This window comes from Nyctereutes procyonoides, unplaced genomic scaffold (genome assembly GCF_905146905.1).
Source record: "Nyctereutes procyonoides isolate TBG_1078 unplaced genomic scaffold, NYPRO_anot_genome, whole genome shotgun sequence".
NCBI lineage: Eukaryota > Metazoa > Chordata > Mammalia > Carnivora > Canidae > Nyctereutes > Nyctereutes procyonoides.
Genome location: NW_026575139.1, coordinates 41,008,696 through 41,029,902, shown reverse-complemented (window position 1 = coordinate 41,029,902; position 21,207 = coordinate 41,008,696). Strand labels below are relative to the sequence as shown.

Here is a 21,207-nt window from a genome sequence, read left to right as displayed (position 1 = left end):
GTGATATCTCATTGTGGTTTGAATTTGCATTGCCTTAATGGTTAATGTTGTTGAACATCTTTTCATGTGCTTATTTGCCATCTGTATACCCTCTTTGTCAACATGTTGTTCATATCTTTTGCTGATTTCTTAATTAGATTGTCTTTTAATGTTGAGTTTTTATATATTCTAGATTCTGGTCCTTTGTTGGATATGTGCTTTGAAAGTATTTTCTCCTAGTCTGTGGCTTATCTTTTAATCTTCTTAAGAGGGTCTTTTGTAGGGCAAAATTTTTATTTTATTTTTTAAATTTTAAACTCTGATCTTTAAGATTTATTTATTAGAGAGAGAGTGTGTGAGAACATGTGCATGAGTCAGGGGAAGGGTAGAGGGGGAGAATCTTCCAAGCAGACTCCCCACTGAGCAGGGAGCCTGATGTGGGTCTGTCCTATGACCCATGAGATAATAACCTGAGCCAGAACCTAGAGTCAGACACTTAACAAACTGAGCTACCCAGGCACCTGGAACAAAATTTTTATTTTTGGTGACATCTAATTTATCAGTTTTTTTCTTGTATGGATTATGCTTTTGTTGTCAAGTATAAGAATCCTGCTTGACCCTAGATCCCAAAGATTTTCTTCTATTTTTTTCTAAAAGTTTTATTGGTTATCCCCCCACCCCCACCCCAAACCCTAGGGTCTTTTGGTAATGACTGGAAACCTGCTGGACAAATTCTAAAAGAACTGTGATACTTAATTTTACATTTTATATTTAAATTTGTGATTCAGTTAGAGAGGGTGACAAAACATATGAGACTCCTAACTCTGGGAAATGAAAAAAGGGTAGTGGAAGGGGAGGTGGGCGGGAGAATGAGGGTAACTGGGTGATGGGCACTGAGGAGGGCACTTGATGGGATGAGCATGGGTGTTATACTATATGTTGGCAAATCAAACTTCAATAAAAAAATAAAGTTGAAAAAAAATAAATTTGTGATTCATTTTGAGTTAATTTTTGTTTAAGATAAAAGGTTTAAATCAATGTTCTTTTTTTCATTGTTTTGTTTTGTTTTGTGGCTATGGAGTGGGAGTGATTTCTCCCACTTAATTATTTTTCAAAATTGTTTTAGCTATTCAAGTTTCTTTACCTTTCATATAAATTTTGGAATAGTGCTGTCTATATTTACAGAATATCTTGCTGAGGATTTTTAATAGGGATTACATAAAACAATGTCAGTTTGGGGGAGAATTAACATCTTTATTATTTTGAGTCTTTTTAAAAATTTTAGTTCCTGTATAGTTAACATACAGTGTTATATTAGTTTCAGGTGTACAATATTGTGATTCAACAATTCTATACATTACTTAGTGTTCATCATAGTGTATTCTTAATCCCCTTAACATTTCTTGTAGGATAGTTTAGTGATCATGAGTTCCTTTAACTTTTGTTTGTCTAGGAAACTATTTTTCCTTCCATTCTGAATGATAGCCTTGCTAGATATCCTTGGTTGCATGTTTTTTTTTCTTTCAGGATTTTGAATATATCATGTCACTCTCCGCTGGCCTGTACAGTTTCTGCTAAAAAATCAGCTGATAGCCATGTGGGGTTTTCCTTGTATGTAACTGTTTTCTCTTGCTGTTTTTAAAAATCTCTATCACTACTTTTTGCCTTTTTAATTACTATGTGTCTTGGTGTGGACCTCCTTGAGTTAATGATGTTGTTAGAGTTTGTCATGCCTCTTGGATTTGGATTTCTGTTTCCTTCCCCAGATTTGGGAAGTTTCCAGCTATTATTGCCTCAAAATTTCTACTCCCTTTTCTCTCTTCTTCTGGGATCCCTATAATGCAAATGTTGTTATACATGGTAGTATCACCGATTTTCCTAAGTCTTTTTCATTTATTATTATTGTTTTTTTCTCTTTCCTGTTCAGCTTGATTGTTTTCTATTACTCTGTCTTCCATATCAACTGATCCATTCTTCTGCTTCCTTTAGTCTACTATTTATTCCATCTAGTATATTTTTATTATTTTTATTTTATTGTTGAGAAAGAGAGTGTGAAAGCATGGGCATGGAGAGGGGCAGAGAGAATCTTAAGCAGACTCCACACCCAGTGCATAGCCCAACATGGGGCTCAGTCCCTCAACTTTGAGACCATGACCTGAGCTGAAATCAAGAGTTGGTTGCTTACCTAACTGAACCATCCAGGTGCCCCTAGTATATTTTTAATTTCAGTTATTGAGTTCTTCACCTCTGTTTTTATTTTTTTTAATGTTTTATGTCTTTGTTGAAGATCTCATTGAGACCTTCCACTCTCCTCAAGTCCAGTGGGTATCTTTATGATTATTACTTTAAATTCTCTATCAGGTATATTAATGGATTTCATTTCACTTAGGTTTCTTACTGTGATTTTGACCATTCTTTCATTTGGGACAAATCTGTCAGTCTCCTTATTTTGTCTAATTCTCTATGTCTATTTCTGTGTGTTAGTAAGGTCAGCTACATCTTCTGCTCTTGAAAGAAGTGGCCTTATGAAGAAGATGTCCTATAGTGCCCTGCAGTGCAGTGTCCTCTGTTTGCCAGAACCTGGTTTTCAGTAGTGTCTATGTGTGTTTTATGCACCCTCTGTTGTGGCTGAGACTCTTTTGCCTTTAGACCAGTTGTCTGCAATGGCTCTCTATGCCTGTTGTGAGCAGGGTTTCATCCATCCTTACTTGTAGGCCAGTCTGGGGCTGCTTTGGATTGAGTTGGGTTAGACTAGGCATTTTCCAGAGATACAGTAACATGGAACTACAGAGTGCTTTCCTTGTGTTGTCCCTGAGATGTCAGACCAAATGACTGCCTTGAGCCCATTGCTGGGGCCATAGTCAGACTGATAGGTTGTTATCTTCCACTCTCCCTGGAGCAGGAGTCACTTTGGAGTAGTGCTGGCCCTGGTCAGGGCTGCTTGTACACTAGCAAGCTGTGGCACTGCTTTGGATGGGCTCTGGCCAATGGTATGTTGGAGAGAAAGTCTACAGGGGAATATGTGGGTGGGCACATGGTGTTAGCTAGGTTTAAGCAGGCCTGATGTGAGAGGAGCCCTGGAGCCATTTTAGAAAACCCCTACCGCAGGGCTGGAGGAAGCAAGTCTATAGGAGAGCATGGGGAAGGGCATGCTGTTAGCAAGCATGTAGATGGCGAGTGTTGGTTTTAGCTTGGTTTCCATAGGTGTCCATGTGTTTAGGCTGGGGGATGGAAGAAGGAAATGGTCCCTGCCAGCTCCTTTCTTCCTGGAGAAATCTAAAGATTCCTGCTCCTCCAGCATGTATTCTGAGATTAGTAAATAATTTTCCCTCCAGTATGCCCCAGGTGTTTTTCAAAAATTGCTGCTTCTATGCTGTATCTCTCTGGGGCTTTGTTGTGGTGGCTCTTTAAGGGTAGCGACTCAGTTTCCTATTGCCCTCCAGGCTCTCCCAGATCCCCAGCCTGCTGATTTTTAATGTTCTAGATGTTGAGATCCACTGGTTGTAAAATCTCAGGAAATTAGCCTCTGTGGTTTTCAAAGCCAAATGTTATGGAGATTTGTCTTCCCCATGCAAGATCCCTGAGCCTGGGGTGTTTGGTGTGAGGGTCTGTTTCTTTCCCCTCTCCATGCCTGCTGGATCCCTCCCTCCTCTGGACAGTCCCTCAGGTCTATTTAACTCCTAATTGTGTCTCCTCCCTTCTGGCCCTCTTCAATATGTCCTCTTTTCCACATTTAGCTGTGGAGAGTCTGCCAGTTGTCAGGTCATTTTCTGGGTTATTTATATTGATGTAGGTGTTATTTGTACTCATGGAACAAGATGAGCTTAATATCTTCCCTGGAAGCCCCTATATTGATTCTTTCAATCCATGAACATGGTATCTCTCTCTTCTATTAGGTCCTCTTTGATTTTTTTCATCAGCATTTTTTAATTTTCAGCATATAGATTCTATATATATTAAGTTTACATCTAAGTGTTCATTTTCTTTGGCATGATTGTTTAGGGTACTGTGTGTGTTTTTTTTTTAAAGATTTGTATTTATTCATGAAAGACACACAGAGAGAGGCAGAGACATAGGCAGATGGAGAAGCAGGCTCCCTGCAGGGAATCTGATCTGGGACTCAATCCCAGGACCAGGACCCTGGCATCATGACCTGAGCCAGAGGCAGACGTTTAACCACTGAGCCACCTGGGTGCCCTGGTATTGTGTTTTTAATTTCATTTTCCATATGTCATCAGTATATAGAAATGTGATCATTTTTTAATACTGATCTTGTATCCTACAGTTTCGCTGAGTTCACTCGTTCTAGGAAGGTCTTCTGTTTTGTTCTTGTTTTTATAAATTTCTTGGGATTTTCTACATAGATAATTGTGGTATCTGCAAATAGAGATACTTTTATTTTCTTCCTTTCAATTTATATAATTGTTTCTTTTGTTTCTTTTTCTTATTGTAACATAAAACTTCCAGTACTGTGTTAAGTAAGGGTTGTGAAAGTTCCGTGTTGAACAAGACAGAACCAACCTTGTCTTTTTTCTGATCTTGGGGGGAAAGCATTACACATTTTTTTCATTAGGTATAGTATTAGTTGTAAGATTGTTCTTTTTTTTTTTTAAGATATTCTTTATCAAGTGAAAGAATCTCCCCTTTATTCCTAGTTTGCTGAGGGTTTTTTATCATGGATAGGTATTGGATTTTGTCAAATGCTTTTTTAAGATACAGGTTTTTCATTATCATAAATCTTTGTAAAGCATTCAGGTAATGATTTTTGTAGGCTCAATTACCATTCCTCAAGATAGATACACAACCCCTGCAGGTGGTCTAATATGATCTTGACTAGGTTTCTTCCTTTTCAGTAACCTGTCTCACTGTGCTGGGTGCCAGTTTATTTTCTCAGGATCTCAGGAACTGATCTGTTTTTTTCATGTTCCTTGGCAAATGTGAAGGTACTTTATTTATCAGAACTCAAATATTTTCCTATTCAGACCTCTCAGATTTTTTTCACTTAAGTCCTATTTCTGGTTTGAGAAATCTGTCTGGCTCAGAACTCATTATCAATGGATTAGTGAGGATTACATTAACTGTAACTGATTTCCTTGTCTTGGATTATCTATACTGCCCACTTTTGGAGTCTTTTAGAACATATCTTAGGTGACTTCTTCACATTGGTGTGCTAATATAGCTTTAATAACCAGCTTTCAGGGTAAGGGAAACTCCTGATTTGTTGATTTCCAAGATATCAATACTCCTAACATGACTGATTTTAAGTTAACATTATGATGTCACTGAACATGGAGGTGGGGAGAGATGTGCCCAGCTAGCTTTCATGAATGGTACAAGCCAGATCCAGCATTCCACTCCTTATACATACCTTAATGTAACACTGGTGATAGCCACCCCTCATACAAACTTTTCTAGGTACTTAATTTTCCAGACTATTACAGGATTGCTACATTCTTTTCCCCCAGCATTCTTAAGAGTATATGAAAGAAAGGTAGGTAGTCAGCCCCATAGGAATGGAGGTTAATGAGTAGCAAGTATAGCATTTTTTTTTTGGCGTGTATCAATAGTTCATCCTTTTTTTCTCTGAGTAGTCCATGGGATGGATGTGCCACAAGTTCGTTAACTCTTCACTCAGTGAAGGATGTGAGTTGTTTCCAGTTTGGGGCTATTAAGAATAGGGCTACTATGAATACTCAGGTATAGGTGTTTGTGTAAACATAAACCTTCATTTTCAGTATCCTTTTTTTATCCTTCTCCCCCCCCCCCACCTCCACCAAAAATGCCTGAAATCCAGCAGTTTTATTTTCTTTGCCTTGTCTTCTAAATCCAATTCAAGATATAAGGGAATTACTAGAGAAGTACATTTGTATAATTCTATCCTTAGAAATGATAGAATTTTGAGAGAAGTTAGCCATTGGAAGCTCCGAATATGGACAGGACTTGACATACTTATTAATTGTTACAAAATGTCCTTCAGTGTTCATATAGAGAGCATCATGGTAGGGTTTGCAGGGTGGGTTGACACTCTCCTGCTGTTCTACTGGCTTTTAGGACCTGCTGATATCTTCACACCCTCAGCATGAGCTTCTGCTATTCTACTTCCATATCAGGCTGAATGAAGACTTTCTAAGCAAATAAACTGTTGGGAACCCAAAGCCATGTCCTGCACTTATGTGGCCAAGGCATCCCAGTTATCTGCTCTTGAAATGCATCTTAAATGCCTGTGTTGATTGATGCTTGGCTGGCATAATGACTGTATGGATTTTCATTTCTCTGAAGCATGGCCTTTTCAAGGGGGCAGAATTTCTAAGTGATTAATAGTATGGGTCAAAGACAGACAACCTGGGTTAGAATCCAGCTCTGCTGGGTATTAGCAGTGGGGCCTTGGAGAAGTTCTATCATTTCTCTTGTGCTCAGATTTATAATTTGTCAAATGGGCTAATAATAATACCACATACAGTTATTATGAAGGTTAAATGTGATAGCATATGTAAAGCTTTAAGAAAAATGTTTGGACATAGTAAACACTCATTACATTATCATCATCATGCATATATTGAGAGTGGAGAAGAATCCTAGGGCCCATTCTCTCAAGGGCCACTTGCTTCCTCACAACTTTGGTTCTCCCTTCTCTGTGTGGACTTACAAGCATCAGGGTGGGTGGCTTCTCATTTTAGCCCCACAGCTCCACTTCTCAGGAACTCTGCTGAAATACTAATAACTTTCAGCCCTTCTGAGCTCTGTACCTCCTCTGTATCCTGGAGGTGCTACTCACTCCTCTGTCAGGGCCTTGCACACAGTTCACATGATGTCTTGAAGACAAGCCAGCCGACTGGCCTGTAAGTGAGCCCTTGGTAATGGCTTTCCTTCAGGGTTGCCAGTTACTCCCCTCTGTTCCACCTCCTCCCACACAGCAGGCAGTCATTACAGGCTGCCCAGCCTGAGCTCCACTCTCAACTTGCTTGCTCCTAAACCCCTGGCACTTGCTCCAATGGGGAGGGAGAGTTATTTCCGGCTCCCAGCACCCCCAGCTTGTTTTCTTTCAGCATCCTCCACAGGTCTTTTCTCTCCAACCAGTCCAGACTCAGCCCTTTGGCACCTCGTTCAACTCAAGGATTTGGGTTTTCTTTATGGGCAGTAGGGAACATTCTGTATATATTGGGGAGGCAGTGCTTCACCCAGATTCTCTCAGGTCCTCTCATCCTCACTAGCCAGCAACTCCTTAAGACTGAAATGCATGCATCTTCCTGTCATGCTTTGGCTCAATAAAGTGCCTTTATATAATATGTCAATATTTATTAAATGAATGCCTGAATAAATGATGAATTTCTTGAAAGCACCTGGGGAAATGTCCTGCTAACATGGATCCCTGCTGTAACCTAGGGACTGGCCTTCTGCTGGAAAGTTGGCCCATAATCCTTGCAGTACTCCTTGGCTGCTGATTTTCCAACCATGGCTTTACACCTGTTTCATTTTATAGTATTTATTGGGAAAGCACGTTAGCTACTTATTATAGTCAGATATCATCCGTGACAAGCCATTTTCCTTGAATTAGCCCAGTGAGAAATATTTCTAAAGGCGTTAAATGAAATCATCCAGACGCTTCCTGTGGCCAGCTGGACCTGGCAGCCACATTTAGTCCCTGGACTTGAATATAGAGTGGATTGTGTTTTCAGTCTACTCCAAGCAGTGAAGCTGCTGCTAATTCTTACACTAATAAATGAGGTTTTAACAAATTCTACCAAGCAAAAGTAACAGCGGAATTTATAACTGTGTTTTCAGTAAATTAGTGAGATAATACCGTGCCTGGCTTATCGTAATCAGCCAGTAAATGCTAACTGTTATGATTTTGGACATCACTACCAAGAATTGTTGCAGGTATATGACACCAAAGAAAGATGAAGATTGGTAGGTGAATACATTTTCAAGGGTTAGTAGAAAATAAAGTCCTATAAATAAATACTTTGTTTGAAGTTAGAAATAAAAAAAATGGTGAAAAAAGACCATTTAATAAAAATTAAAGAGATAAAAATGGAGGAGTTAGAAGAATTGAGAAAAGGCTAAATAGCAATATACATTTCACAATGTGTGTATAAAAACAAGAATTACATGCTTATACACTTACCCTGGAAAATTTCCCACACTTAATCAAATCACATTGTTTCAAACTGTGATTCCAGAAACTTTGAGATACACCAAAACAGTGTCTCCAGAAATGTTATAAGTGGAAAATTGTAATTATATCTTTACATAATTAATTTCAAAGGTTTTTGAGTAGATGCAGAAATCTCTGTTGAAACTTGAAGTTATGAAACATGTACTACTTAGCTCTGTGATTACATTTTGGCTTTGAGATACCACCTGTGATGTTATCAAGATGCCTAACTTTATGGGGCTTGTGTAGGGAAACTTCCATTAACTCTAAGATCTGGGCCCTTCTTCCAAAATACCTTTCTTGGTTTCTATGTTGCCATTATTTCTTTACTTTTGTTATTAAATATGAAAGGACTGATTTTGACCAGCTATAAACATAATTATCAGCTTTGGTTTTACTAAAGCCTTTCAGAGTCGTAGTTTATTCTTACTAATTTTAGATGTACCACCTTTCATAACATGAGTTTGTAAGCCTGGAAATAGAATTTTATAGCATGATGCCTCTTAATAATTATCTTTTATTTCTGGGTAAATAGAATACTGATTCTTATACAGCCTATGATCAGTAGTAGTGGTCTTGAAGGAAGAAAAATTTAACAGTGATCTTAGCAGCCAGCCATGCATGCTAGGTCATCAACTGAGAGAGAGGGCCAGGTGGTTGTTTTTTAAAATTTTTTAATTTTTTAAAAACAATTTTATTGAGGTATAGTTGACATGTAAAAAGCTGTTTATACTTAGTGTGTACAACTCACTGCATTTGGGGATAAATGTACACCTGTGAAATCATCCCCATCTTCAGGGACGTAGACATATCTATTGCTTCCTTTCCTCTTACCCCTGTTGTCATTGTTGTTATTATTATTATTTTATGTCGTGTGTGTGTGTGTGTGTGTTTGTGTTAGGAGCACTTACCATAAGATATATCTTCATCAGAATATTATAAGTATACATCGTAACAGTACTGTCAGCTGCGGGCACTATGCTTGACAGCAGCTTTCCTAGACAAGGTTTTATTAGGGCAAAACTGAAGACAATCCAAATGGAAAAGAAGGTAACCACAGCACAGAATTTCTGATGAATGGGGACTGCTTAGGTTGTGGCCTAGGATAGTGCTGGTGACACTGTGGGGAGTAGACCAGTATCACATCAGGCTGAAGCAGGTATGAATGAGGGTCATGAGGGATAGTGAGTTTGGAGCCAGTTTTGCCCTGGGTCAGATATAACCACATGGCTGGATGACACTTCCCCACCTCAATCCAGTAAAAAGATGCCAGTATTTTACTCTAGCAAAAAGCTAGAAATGAATAATATTTTGCTTTAGAAGTATATCTCAAAGATATTTTAAGGGACTTTTAAATAAATACATCCTGAGCACAGGCAGTTGTCATAAAGCAAGATAATTAGTAAACTTTCCTAGCTTATTCCATAGTACAAGGAAAATCCTATTTCTCCTCCCACCCCCACCAAATTTATATGCTGGTGAGAGCCAATTATTTTTACATGTTTCACTTGCATTAAGATATCAGTAACTCCTTTTTTTAAGATATTATTTTTAAGTGATCTCTATATCCAACATGTGGCTTGAATTTACAACCCTGAGATCGAGTCTCATGCTCTACCAACTGAGCCAACCAGGCACCCTGGTAACATTTTGTTTTTTTAAATCAAGGAAACAAATAATGGGAAAAATCCAGAAACATTTTTTTCAGAGGTTGGCAAAACAGTATTTTTTTAATGAAAATCAAAACTTTTATATTATCTCAGTGGATTAAAATTAATGTGAACTTATGTTTTTGACACCCTATCATAGCAACATATTACTTAGCACAAACAACTTTCATGCATTGGATTTAGAAGCAGTACTTAAACAGAAACTGCTAATTGACACTTAGTGAAAAACAATTTATGGTGCATTTTATTTTCTCATTGCTATAAAACTAGTTTAAAATAATGAGGCTCATGAAAGGATATGACCCAGACCATAAAATACACTTATTAGAGTTGTTTGATAAATCATAAAGGGTAGATTCTCACCTCTTAATAAGTGTAAGACATTACAGTGTGAGAGTAGGGCAGAGATGGAGCATGGTAAGTCTCTAGGCTGCCTGTAGTGCTTGCACCCTCTCCTTCTGCCTCATTCTCCCTCCCTCCATTCCTTCTCCCACTTCTGCTCCCTCCCTCCCCCTCCTACCTTCTTTTTCTCCCCAGATGTCAGAAAACAGCCTAGACTCCCTCACATCTTCTGTTCTTTAGTATCCAATTTGGTATCTAGACACAGTGAAACTTATGTCAGAGTGGGAACAAGATCCTATCCACAGATCCCATTTGGGTTCTGACAGACCCAGAAAGTTAAAATGACATCCCTCACTAGAAATGACCCTCCTGAGGTCACACTGGTATAGGGGCCTCATTTATATAGTCGTTCCTTCATTTGTTCTTTTGTTTGTACATTTATCAGATGTGTTTTTGAGCATCTATAATGTCTCTGGCTCTGTGTGGGGCGGTGTGAGCCCAATAGAGAACACAGAAGACATGGTCTATATCCTCATGGAGCTTGCAGATGAGAAGAAGAGGTGTGCTGAGTGCTTTGATGGAGGAGTCTAGAGTACCATGGGGACACAGAGCAGAGAGAAACACTTCAATGAGGACTCTGAACTCTATAAGAGATGGGGAGGCAGGTTGTGGGACACCTGAATCCTTTAAGGAAGTTGTAAACCCAACAAGATGGTGTTTTACTGATCACAAGTACTACTATCAAGAGGATTCTAGGCCAAGGGAAGTATCAGACACTACAACCTCAAGGAGATATAGAGGTGCTGAGAGCACCAGTGAATGAGCAGAGGCTTTGGCAGGTGGAAGAAGCTGCCAGAATTGGGACCTTTGAGATCTGAGTCAATTGCCTGAGACCTCAGCAGACCTGTCCTCTGGATGGGATAACTAGGCGCAGCCACTCCAGGCTTAGAAAATTTTTGTCTTTAACATATCCTAAGGGTGCAAAGGAAGATGTCAACAGTATAGCATCCATTCAAACATGTTACATTACCCAGCTTAACCAGCCCTAAGTCTGATGGAGTTACCTGAGAGCCCTATATCATTCTGAGGATGGCCTTGACCACAGTGGTATATGGTGGGTGCTAACGTGGGTGGGTTTTGCTTATTGCCTGAACAAAAATGGCCAATCACACCTCAGCAGCCTCAGGTCAGGCAGCAGGTATGATTTACCACATACTGGAAATCCCACCTAGGATCCAGAAGGCCCCAAAGGAGAAGCATCTGGAAATCCCTTTCCACTGCAATGTCGTATGATCTGTACCCTCTCCTGCCATACAGCCAGATGCTTTCTTGGAACAAAGCCATGGGAGAGGCATGAATATGAGAGATTAAGCATTTGTCACTAACAGAATAGAGAATCCAGAAGTGGACCCTCAACTTTATGGTCAACTAATATTCGACAAAGGAGGAATGACTATCCACTGGAAAAAAGACAGTCTCTTCAATAAATGGTGCTGGGAAAATTGGACATCCACATGCAGAAGAATGAAACTAGACCACTCTCTTGCACCATACACAAAGATAAACTCAAAATGGATGAAAGATCTAAATGTGAGACAAGATCCATCAAAATCCTAGAGGAGAACACAGGCAACACCCTTTTTGAACTTGGCCACAGTAACTTCTTACAAGATACATCCACGAAGGCAAGAGAAACAAAACAAAAATGAACTATTGGGACTTCATCAAGATAAGAAGCTTTTGCACAGCAAAGGATACAGTCAACAAAACTCAAAGACAACCTACAGAATGGGAGAAGATACTTGCAAATGATGTATCAGATAAAGGGCCAGTTTCCAAGATCTATAAAGAACTTATTAAACTCAATAGCAAAGAAACAAACAATCCAATCATGAAATGGGCAAAAGACATGAACAGAAATCTCACAGAGGAAGGCATAGACATGGCCAATAAGCACATGAGAAAATGCTCCACATCACTTGCCATCAGGGAAATAACAAATCAAAACCACAATGAGATACCACCTCACACCGGTGAGAATGGGGAAAATGAACTAGGCAGGAAACCACAAATGTTGGAGAGGATGTGGAGCAAGGGGAACCCTCTTGCACTGTTGGTGGGAATGTGAACTGGTGTAGGCACTCTAGAAAACTGTGTGGAGGTTCCTCAAAGAGTTAAAAATAGACCTGTCCTACAACCCAGCAATTGCACTGCTGAGGATTTACCCCAAAGATACAGATGCAATGAAACGCCAGGACACCTGCACCCCAATGTTTATAGCAGCAGTGTCCACAATAGCCAAACTGTGGAAGGAGCCTTAGTATCCATAGAAAGATGAATGGATAAAGAAGATGTGGTCTATGTATATAATGGAATATTACTCAGCCATTAGAAACGACAAATATCCACCATTTACTGTGACGTGGATGGAACTGGAGGGTATTATGCTGAGTGAAATAAGTCAATCGGAGAAGGACAAACATTATATGGTCTCATTCATTCGGGGAATATAAAAAATAGTGAAAGGGAATAAAGGGGAGAGGAGAAAAAATGAGTGGGAAATGTCAGAGAGGGAGACAGAACATGAGAGACTCCTAACTCTGGGAAACGAACTAGGGGTGATGGAATGGGAGGTGGGCAGGGGGTGGGGGTGACTGGGTGTCAGACACTGAGCAGGGCACTTGATGGGATGAGCACTGGGTGTTATGCTACATGTTGGCAAATTGAACACCAATAAAAAATAAATTTATTAAAAAAAAACATTTGTCACTAAAGAATATTATCCTTTGGAGACAGTTGACAGTATAGGGCTATTCTGAGATTTTGGACTAAATTATTTTTTTTCTCCACTAGCTGGAGAATGGATATGACCCATAAAGAATCCATATTTCTTTGTATGCATGAGTGTAGGTAAGTAATTTTGTGACTCCCACAATTTATAATTGGAATGTTATGCATCTCTTAAAATGATAATTTAGATCTATGCTTAATAATTTGGTAGGTTGTCTGTGATACTTGAGAGGGTAAAAAGGGGGTCCCAAATCTTTAAGTCGGCTTTGAATCTATTTATGTAAAATTGTGTGTGTGTATACTCAAAAAGAAGTCTCAATAAGTTTTCACCAAAATATCTGGGTTATCTCTGCATGATATCAGGTGATTTTTTTTTTTTTTTTACTTTCTCCTTCATGCTTTCCTGGATTGCTTTAATATACTCCTACAGTGAAAATTATTTATATTTTATAGAAGCTATTTTCATTTTAAAAAACAAAATGGGGCAGCCTGGGTGGCTCAGTGGCTTAGCGCTGCTTTCAGCCCAAGGTGTGGTCCTAGAGACCCAGGATTGAGTCCCACGTCAGGCTCTCTGCATGGAATGGAGCCTGCTTCTCCCTCTGCCTGTGTCTGTGCCTCTCTCTCTCTCTCTCTCTCTCTCTCTCTCAAATTTAAAAAAAAAAACAAACTTGTAAGTAACTTTTGGGATTTGGTGTCATTATTTACTAAATTCCCTCTAGATTATTCTTTTGTTTGGATAGGAAGCCAAAATCCTTGTAAGAGATGGATTGCGTAGTTAAGCAATTTCTATAAGCAGTTTTTATCTCTTGCTGAGATGTTACCTGATAACTTCCTACAGCCAACATGCTACATGACCCATAACTTCCCCACATGAGGAAATGATCTTTCTTTGATATCACTGTGACAGACAATCCAGAGGTCCTGAATCCATGGTCTTTCTCATATACAACTAACTGAATTCCTCAGAGATACAAAGGAGGGAGAATAAGTCATGAAAGTTATTGATGTTATTTGAATTTCTTTAAAGGTAGGATAAAGAGTATGTAAGTCATCAAAGGAAGGAGTAGGAATTTGCTCTTTGGATAAGGAATGATGCCGAGTTGGGTTTAATTTGCTTCCTAGCCCATTCACATTTATTATTGGGAATTTGGAGGTCAAAGTCATAGCATAACCTTTGCAATGAATATTGCATACCAGGCTGTCAGCAGCTGGTGTATCAGGGAGTCTTCCAGGGGTTGGTGGTGCAACACAAAGACTTAATCAAAAGCAGAGTGGAATTAAATATGTGAGAGCACCATCCTTTCCTCTCTCAGCTTGGGTAGCTGACAGCACATTTATTTAGTGAGAAGGAAGCGTTGTGTACCATGTCCAGCTTGCCATGGATATCCTGGTGTAAAGTTACAGGGTATTGGAAGGAAATTGTTTTTTAATCTGAAATGTGTTTAGAGTTCCTAAACTTGCTTTACCATTTTATGATTGAATTTTCTAGAAGAGTCAGATAGATTCTGGGTCCTGCCTATATGCTATTATCAAGAGCTATTTAAGAACAAATGGCCTGCTTCAGGCAGTTCAGTCCTAAGTCCTGGCTGGTTCTCCAATCTCATACCCTCCATACTCCCCTTTGTGGCTGATTTCAACTGCACCAAGCCCTAGCCATGCTAGTTTTCTTTATTGTTCTTTAAACACATCAAGCATGCTCTGACTTCAAGGCATTTGCCCTTTCTTCCCTCTGTTTAGGCCTTTCCAGTTTGAATATCATCAACTGAGTGGCCGTCCCTATAAAAATAGCACTCCCCTCACTACCTAGTTACTCCAATGCCCCCTTTACTTATTTTTTTATATAGCACTTATCCCAACCTAACATACTGCATATTTGCTTGTTATTTGTCTACCCCTACCTTAGATGTCAACTCCATGAAAATAACTGTCATCTGTTTTGTTCACTGCTGTGTCCCTTGTACCTAGAGAAGTGTCTGCCATATAGTAGATACTCAATAAATTTTTGAATGAATGAACAGAATGCTTGAACTCAGTTTACCCAATGAACGTGTTCCTGAGTAATTGTCTATAAATTAATTATTATAAATGGAAATGGATTTCAGACTTATTAGGAGAACACTGTTGTTGAATCCTATCTTTAATCAATCCTGTAAAAGGAATTAGAATTCCCAGTTGGTCTTTTGTTTAAACCCAAGTTTTAGAGTTTGATATTTCTTCAAGCAAGTTCTACCTATATATGGCTGCATGCATGTTGGAGAACATTTCAAGGGTCATCCAGACTCATCGGGACTTTCTGTACAGGTGATCAGAATGGTCACTATTCCTCAGTTTGTTTACTGGTCCCTAATGAAGATCAATGGAACTGAAGGACCTGGTTGAAAATACTAGCTGGAAGGAGAGATGATACTAAAATATTAATAGCCAGTGTGGCCACATATGCTGCGTCAGCTCTTTAGTTGATGGATCTTGGGGAGTTGACACAGCAGGAGAACATGGGCTGATGCCTCAGGGCTGACCATTGGCTAGGAGGAGGAGTTTGCAGATTGCTCAATGTGCTTGTAGATTTTATTTGTGTCAGTACCACATATCATCTACTTCCCTACAGGATCTTTCTAGCATGGGCAGGGAGTACCTGCCTGGTGCCTGTTTTAGTAGGTGCCTAAATAACATTTGTCAGTGAATTCATTATCTGAGAGAACTTGGTGAGAAAATCTAACGTGAAAGTACTTTTCCATCCATGGAAGTGCTTTATTGCTGGCAAAGTTAGGGTTTTATTTTCTTTTTTAAAAAATATTTTTATTATTTATTCATGAGAGACACACACAGAGAGAGAGAGAGAGAGACCGAGAGAGAGAGAGGTAGAGACACAGGCAGAGGGAGAAGCAGGTTCCATGCAGGGAGCCGGATGGGGAACTCTATCCCAGAACTCTAGAATCACGCTCTGGGCCAAAGGCGGGTGCTAAACTGCTGAGCCACCCAGGGATCCCCAAGTTAGGGTTTTCTTACAAGAAAAGCTTGTGAGGCTCCCATTCCTTTCTTTTAACCAGCAGGAGAGAGTAGGAATAGCATCTGGATAGGGCAGATACAGGTTTTGTGGAGTCTGAATTGCTTACGATTTGGATGGCCCTCTTTGAGGTCAAAATTAAGCACAGGGTCTGGGCAATAGTCTGGAGAGTTATGTTTCAGTAGTTCAACAGGCAGTCTGCTGCTGGGGTTGCATGCTCTACACGTTCTGGGGGATGGCTTTATCGGGGTTCTGGAGGTAGGCTCACTGAGGGCCTGTTTTGTAGGGAGGATGGGGCACTCCCTGGGGACAAACTTGTCCTAAGGGTCAGGCCTGCTAATAACAATGCCCTAGGACTTTTCCTCAGAACTGGTTTCTCTCTAGCTGTAAATGATGTTGCAGCCCAGAGCAGCACCTGGGTACCCAGGGATAACGTACAGAACAGAGCAAAAGAAGTGGCCTCCTAATCTCCATAAAAAGTGGGCTTCAGTGCCCAGAGTGCTGGTAACACACAAAGGTGGGGACAGCTTAAAACTGATTTGGAGTCCATAGTCTGGGCATCTCATCACCTCAAAGACAGTGGTAGAGGCTAATAGACTTTATAATAATCAGTTATAGTTTCTCTTCATAGGGCACATTTGTGCTGGGTGTCTTTATATATATTCTCTGTCATTCTTTTTTTTTAAGATTTTATTTATTCGAGAGAGAGAGTGAGAGAGAGAGAGAGAGAGAGAGAGAGAGAGAGGCAGAGACACAGGCAGAGGAGAGAAGCAGGCTCCATGCAGGGAGCCTGATATGGGACTCGATCCGGGTTTCCAGGATCACACCCTGGGCCAAAGGCTGCGCTAAACTACTGAACCACCGGGGCTGCTCTATTCTCTGTCATTCTTAAAGGAATTCTGCAAGGTGAACATCATTAATTCCATTTTACAGGTATAATTGGATGATGGCATATTTGCTCACAAGACACTGCACAAAAACAATGTCAATTATTTTCTTCAGCCGAGTTGAATCTCTTTATCAGTCCCAATCCTGCTGGGTAGAACTGAGTCCTCCCAATTAACGACACTTCGGTCTCTACTGGTTTATGGCCTCTTTCCTGTTTAAATATTCAGGGTTTTCTAAGTTAAATTTCCTGTGAGAGCTGTTTTTATTAGCTCTTTTGGATGACTTATTCTGCCTGGTGGTCAGATACTCTTGCTGGGTTCCTCATTTACCCCTTCTCCACAAAGACAGTTCTGCGTGTTGGCAGGACTCACTGGGATTCCCCAGTCAGGGGATGGGACTTCTGGACAATCACTACTCTAATCCATGGGCCAGCCGATCAGGGAGGGTGAATGGATCTGGCTGGTCTTCCAGAGTCACATGTATTGCACCTTGTTGGGGTCTGGTCATCTGTGCTGTTGTGAAGTCTGTAAAGGCTGATCACTCAGCACTTTCCATGAGCCCAGGTAACTTCTGGATCCTTGAATGTCACATATGGGCACAGGGAGACTAGAGAGCAGCACTGGCCCACCTGTCTGGGAGAACATGGCACTGACTCTCTCTCTGGCTCTCTCTTACCCTGATCCCTGGAGCTGGAGATGCCATGACTTCCATTGTCTCTGTGTGACTTTGTGCATTCTCTCCCCATTGGCATATCATATGACCCTATGATATAGCCCAGTGGTCTTCCAAGTCCTTTTCTGTGTGCCCCCGCAGAAACATCTGCAAAGCTATGACCGCCTTTTCAAATTGATATCAGATGTTTTTCATCTAAATTAAAGAGTTGCCAAGGTTGTAATTTCTAACATATTGTAAATACTGACATTTTAGAATACAATTGTTACAGCACTCTTTTACATTTACCCAGTGGAGTCTAAATACCAGAGTGATTTAATACCCATGGTTCAAGAAACACGTGAACAAGCTCTTTTTTAGCAGTTAGAAGTTTTACAATGTTTCTTTTTCTCCTTGAAATTGTGTTTCCATTTCATTTCTCCAGCAGAACTTTATCCTAATGTGACATATTTTTATGCTTGAGTCTTTTATTAATCATCCTATCATCCTTCAACAAAAATATGTATATACATTGAAAATTTTAAATTGTTCTTATTTTTTGGTCACTGCAGCACTATTAGAAAATTATTATGGGTTAAATTCTCAATAGGATTATTATTAGCATACATTGATCAAAGCAATATATATATATATATATACATATTATATATTTTATGGTTAATTATCCAAGATAAAAATAATTGTACTAGAAATCCATCTCTTAATGAAATGCAGGGGAGGGTTATTTGGCAATTCCAGTGGGCTTCGCTGATGCTGATATTTCAGTTTCCTTTTGTCTGCTTTCCTGGAAGTTTTCATGACTCAAGGAAATGCATCTCAGTAAGATTTGAAGCAGCTTCCTTTCTTTGAGTTGTCTGTATTTCTCTGTGGAGTGAGGGAGGAAGGAGATAGGAAAGTATTGTAGAGAGACCACTGATTCCCTGTAACTCTCCAGACCTGGGGTGCCTTGGAAAGTGAGAAGTTTCTGGAAGTTTAAAGACCACTATCCTCAGCTCTGGCTCTCATTCCATTTTGAAGGGAGAGTGGCCAAAATGCTCTACTTTCTTCTTCTCCAGGAGACTAAATCTCATGCAAGATTTAGAAGGGAGCAAGACAATACAGATATCTAATCACTCCTTTACAAATGTCAGTAGGTTACCTATGTCATAGAGATGAGGAAATTAAGGCCTGGAGATATTACAATAGCCCGTCAAAATATTTAGTCAGTTGGTGGCAAAGAAGGAATTTGACTCCAAATCTGGGGCTCTTTCTTTTACAGGGTCATGGTTTCAAAGCCAGCCTCTGGATGGCTGTGTCAGAAGCATCTGAGTCTCTTGTTAAAATGATATAAAATTCTCAGGCTTCACCTCTATCGGAGGTGGATTTTATATCTGACTGTTTATATCTTTAAGAGCTCCCCCGGTGATTCTGAAGTGGGATCAGGGTTAAACCACACAGCACACCTGAACAGGGCCTGAATTTATTCATGAGCAAAGATTGCCCTCCCTAAATCAGTTTTTAGATCTAAGAGGGTGGCACTTGGGAGGGAGATAGAATTGGAAGGTTTCCTAACATGGATGGATGTGAGGGAGGCACCTTCTTAGTTTGCTGGTTGGAATATTGTTACCACTAAAATGGTGAGGCTTTAAAGCCCAGGCTCCTGGAGACATCAGGATCCTAGGTCACAGAGTTACCAGGAAAGAACAGGAAGCGTACTTTTCTTCTTAGCAGCTTCTGCATGGGGCTGCTTTTAAGGCACCTGCCCAGGACTCCGGGGCTTTCCTGTGAGAATCTCTGTGGCCTTTTGGAGTCACTCTGGAGCAAATTCAGGGTCTTGCTCCTGAATTTGGGAGGATTGGTCGCCCTCTGTCTTCAGCACGGAGAATGGAATGCCTGCTGTGAACCCATTTCTTTGTTCTCATCCTCAGTGCCTGTTGACAAGGCAGCATCTTGTCCTGGACCCTCTCCCTCATTGGGTTTCCCCAGTAGCTGTTCTGACTTTGATAGTCCTGCAGGTGAATTGCCTTCCTCGCAGGGCAGCTGAGAGGGAGGGTTACACTGTATACTGATAGTCTTTGGGTTTCTTTCTGGGATGGAAAGACCTCAAGGAAAACCTGATATTGTCAGTAGTCACCAAGCTCCAAATCCAGCTCTGTGCCCTATATCTGCTTCGAGTACAGTTTGGGAGAACAGGGTTTATACACACCTCTTTCTAGCAAGGTGCTCCTGGAAACACTTTTCATACCCAGCAGGACCAGAGGGTGAGTATTAGAACAGAGGGAGAGACAGGAGACTTATTTATCACTGTGTTGTCACTTGAGGGAAAACAAGCTTTATTCCTGCTTGCCACGGGGCCTAGGTGGATGTCAATTGAGTTACTAAATTTCTATTTGAAAAATTGTGCCCAATACTAGAGCCTTCAGGGGACATCCATGATGGGAAACAGTGGCAAGGCAATAAATATCAGGCTGCGGTTCTTGCCCAGGCATGTGGACTTCTGCATTGATGCACACACTTGTTTATTCATCTTTTTCTGGAGATGGTCCCCTGACCTGGGAATCTGAGGGATCCTCCCCACAATACTTCAAGACTTCCATTAGGTCTGTGCTGCCAGGTACTAATGAGGCTCCCGTCCTATACAGAGCCCTACCCCTCCCTCCTCATCAACTCAGTTTCACACTCTTTCTGCCAACTCCGGCAATTGACCAAGAGAAACCTGTTAAGGGATTTTTTTTCCTCTTAAAACACACACACTCCACACCTCATAAAGGTTGCAGAAAGGTGCAGTAATGGTCTGGCAGACATTTATTCAGTGAGACAAATTTTCCATTGTGAAAGCTACTGCTCCGTTAGTCCAAATGCAGAGGGTGCAGAATTCTTTACCTGACTTCCTCAGAGTTGCTAGGATGTGACGTAGAAATTGGATATTAGGAGTTCAGTGGATTTGGTACTGGGTCTCATAAAGGGTGTTTAAATTTATAGTATATCAACATCTTAGTGGGAGATTGAAGAAGATCCATAAGGAAGATTCAAGGTTTGGGTCTTTAAAGCTGTGATTTCCTTAAAAGCATGAGGCAGTAGGTATAATGGACATTTTTGTCCATCCGGTCAAAATACCCTATCCTCGATGGGAAAGGGAGAGTAAATACTTAAGGGTTTATTCTCAACCTTAAGAAATAGTTTAACTTCAGCTCTTTTTCTTTTTTTTTTTAAGATTTCATTTATTTATTCATGAGAGAGAGAGAGAGAGAGAGAGAGAGAGAGAGAGAGAGAGAAAAGCAGGCTCCATGCAAGGAGCCCGAAATGGGACTTGATCCCGGGTTTCCAGGATCACATCCTGGACCGAAGGTGGTGCTAAATCGCTGGGCCACCAGGGCTGCCCTAATTTCAGCTCTTTTGCCTAAAGATACGTAAACTGGTCACAGAGTGATCACTGTCCCTAACATCATAGAGACCTAGGGCATAACCACTGATGCCCTACACTACTCCTCACCAGTGTCTTCCAGAATGCCTAATAGTTTCTTGATTTCTTTATACCATTAGGCAGTGCCACCTTCATTCCTTCAACCATCCATTTCTTCATTAAGCTACTATTGTGCTATGCAAGCAAAACAGACAGGTTCTTTGGGTAGCAGCAGAGCAAAAAGAAGATTAGGGAAGTGTGGGGAAGTGATGGCATAGTCCAGTGGAGAGCAGATGGCGGTGTGAACCAGGACCAGATGCTATCA

General features: G+C 40.4%; 1 non-coding gene across 1 annotated transcript; it reads right to left on the bottom strand.

The window, feature by feature from the left end:
- Positions 1-672: 672 nt before the first annotated feature.
- On the bottom strand, positions 673-733 carry LOC129496538 (U7 small nuclear RNA). The gene has a single exon (XR_008661811.1). It is a non-coding gene; the product is annotated as a U7 small nuclear RNA (small nuclear RNA).
- Between the last annotated feature and the right edge of the window lie 20,474 nt (positions 734-21,207).